The sequence below is a fragment of the Xiphophorus couchianus genome, chromosome 5 (genome assembly GCF_001444195.1).
Source record: "Xiphophorus couchianus chromosome 5, X_couchianus-1.0, whole genome shotgun sequence".
Classification (NCBI taxonomy): domain Eukaryota; kingdom Metazoa; phylum Chordata; class Actinopteri; order Cyprinodontiformes; family Poeciliidae; genus Xiphophorus; species Xiphophorus couchianus.
Window position 1 is genome coordinate 20,712,158 of NC_040232.1, and position 3,336 is coordinate 20,715,493.

General features: G+C 39.9%; 1 long non-coding RNA gene across 1 annotated transcript; it reads left to right on the plus strand.

Annotated features, from left to right (window-relative positions):
- LOC114145019 (uncharacterized) lies at nucleotides 1–398 on the plus strand. Its single transcript, XR_003595593.1, has 2 exons — nucleotides 1–131; nucleotides 338–398. It is a non-coding gene; the product is annotated as an uncharacterized LOC114145019 (long non-coding RNA).
- Nucleotides 399–3,336: the final 2,938 nt, after the last annotated feature.

Consider the following 3,336-nt stretch of genomic DNA (forward strand, 5'->3'; position numbering starts at 1 on the left):
ACATAGTTAAAATGGTTCAGGTTAAATCCTGCTAAAATGCACCATCTGCTGGTAAAACGGGGTATTGCATTCACCCTAGAACGAGCGGGGTATTATGGGTAATCCTCAGAGCCATGAGGATCACTGTCGAGGTAACGTGTCTCTGCGATGTGATAAAGAAATATTATTTATAAAATATGTTTATGGCTTTCGTTTTTGCATATTATTGAAATATGTTTAATCCATGTTATGTTAGCTTTGCTATTATATTGTTTTTGTTGCGTTATAGAAATGTTTAGTTCGTAAGAAAGTGTGGCGGGAATTTCCCACACGTTAACATTATGGCTCCTCCTTGCAGGAGTTTCTTTCATGCCAGAGACTGACTTTACCTCGGTGCCCATGTGTGAAATGCAGGTATGTTTTACTAAATCTCTGTAGCAGATGGCTAATATAAGGCAGTTTTATATTAATAGTTTATATAGATATGGTTAATGTTTTTGCATTGTTCCAAGATGCAAGTTCGTATAAGCTAAAATATAAAAATGGCATCTAGTAAATTAAATGTCAGCATTTTATTTTATTTTTCAAAGCATTTTAATTAATTGTGTTACTTTCTTTAAAAAGGACACTCACTGGTTGTTCTGTTGATGTAAACCAAATCCACTATACGATCACTGTAATTTTCAATTATTTTATTTTGGTTACTGTATTATGGGTAATCCTCAGAGCCATGAGGATCACTGTCATGGAGTTTCTTTCATGCCAAAGACTGACTTTACCTCGGTGCCCATGTGTGAAATGCAGGTGGAGAAATAAAGAAAAGTACTGATGCCAGATTGAGCTCCTAGTCGTTCATTTCTGCACCAAGAGAAGCCACCAGATACACGTAGGCCACAATTACATGAAGTTAAATGTACTGTAATCAGATTATTTCATACTTTCTGGTCAAGTAATCTTTGAATTTGTCTTTATACAGGCAGTCAGGAGAAATTGTAATAAAACGTAAACATTTTAAAAAGACGCGGGTTGATAGCAGCTCACTTGCGGCTGCGTAGCAACCGTCTCTAGGCAACCGTGACAACTTTAGATGTTATTTTAATGTTTTATACTTAAGGATCTCTGGGTTTTCTAACTCCTTTAAAGACACATATGATACATAAAAGGTCACAGTAGAGTCCCATACAGTCTAATAAGTCTTTTTGGATCTCCATTCCTCAGTTTCCTCAACATGCATGTTCTGTGATAAGTCCTCCTTTTTTATTCAGCTCAAAGAAACAAAACGGCTGTCAAGGATTGAACCCTAAATTCTGATTCAAAGCGACCTCTGCTTCTTGGGGCCCAGCTCAGTTAGTCAGCTCTGACAGAGGCGCAGTTTCATCATGAGGCAGGTCAAACACAATGGTGACACTTCTGCATGCAACAACCACTGAAAAGTACTTTTTCCTTCTAAGCTGGCAGTAGTTGAGCACAAAACATGCTGTTACGGTCCAACCAGTAAGGCACAAGGACAAAGGCATATATAAAAAAATATTTTCTATTAATTTCTCCAAAAAGTCTTAATAAATGCCTTTCAACAACAAATCTCAAAAATATAACAAAATGGGCCCAAAGGAAATCAACTAAGGCATACCTAACTCAGGATAACAGACCAAAAACTGACTTCACACAATGAACACACAAAGGAATTTATACACAAAGGCTAGCCTACACAAACGAGGAGGGGTGGGAAATGAGACAAAGACAAACAATGCATAAACATAAATAAGTAATTCAAACCAACACATTTTGACTACAAACCAACTATAAAAACAAAACAACCTAACACCAAAAATGTTTAAGGAGTTATGCTATTAGTAGAGAGAGAGGCAGTTTCTTCAACATCAAGTCCCCTGGTTCCAGCAGCCTTCCTGGTTTGCCTTTCAATCAGTCCTCTCACTCAGCCAGTCCTTCAAACTTGGCAAAACAAAATAGTTAATTATTCAAATAAACAAAAGGAGTTTACTAAATGTGTGCACCCATAATAGTAAACAACCTAATGCAATAAACACCACAAAAAGAGTGAAATTATAAAAATATTGTGTAAAAACATTTACATAAATACTAACACTGGGGAAAAGATGGAGGAACCTCCACACATACACTGTTAATACCACTGAGTCTGATTCAACCACAATGAGCACAAATGTGTGGCAGTATGCCCTGTAGGCTCTGAAACTAATTGTGGCGCTGGCTGTCTGTATATAAAGGGCCCTCCCTCACCTGGTTGACATCACGTTGTTTTCCTTCCGGTTCAGACCTCGGCGTTTGCTAGCGCTGCATGCTTGGATGGCATGCTTTACTGTTGGTTAGTTGGTAGATGTGTTTTATTGTGTAAATAGTTGTGAAATAAACACATTCAGTGCTGTATGAACAACATATGCCTATTATCGATGTGCAAGCAATTGCCACACCCTGCCACTCTGCAGTGAGCAGCAGCAAAAACAAAGACTCTGTTTCCTGTGGACCCTGAGGGAATGTGGGAATTGGTAGAAGCTACTGGTCAGGTTCTACCAATGCGCAACAGGGTCCACCCTGACCTATTCTCTTTTCACTGCATTGAAGAGAACTTACAGTGGATGACAAAAACTATACAGTAGATCATTAGATAACCTTTGTCACACATAGAGGACATGTAGTCAGCCAGGACCCAGGAGGGGCCACTTCACAACCCTTTCCATCAGGCACAATAAGGGTACATTGGGCCCATACAAACAGGCTCACAACTTGCTTCTTTCCTTGTGGTAAAGACAGCTTGACTCCTGAAAACCATATGAAAACAGTTGTGGAAAGCTCTTTAGGTCTCATAAGAGACTCGAAGAGTATCTGGCTGACAACAGCAAACCATTGTTGACAGTTTATTTTGGATTGAAAAATCTTTCATGGCTGTGTGCATGATTAAGTTTTTAAAGAAATTGATTTTGTTCTTTTTATTTAAATGTAAATAAAATATCTAAATATATGCAATATAATAAATACCCTCTCCTTAGGCTGCCATCTTATCGTGGTGGAGGGGTTTGATTGTCTCAATGATCCTAGGAGCTATGCTGTCTGGGGCTTTATACCCCTGGTAGGGTCACCCAAGTCAGAGAGGTCCTAGGTGAGGGACCAGACAAGGCGCAGCCTGAAGACCCCTTACAATGGATAATAACGTTAGATTTGGTGTTCCCTCGCCCGGACACGGGTCACCGGGGCCCCACTGTGGAGCCAAGCCTTGATGTGGGGCCTGGTGACCGGGCTTTTACTCATGGAGAACTAAGCCCGAAGAGGAAACATGGGTCACCCCTCCGATGGGCTCACCACCTGTGAGAAGGGCCTAAG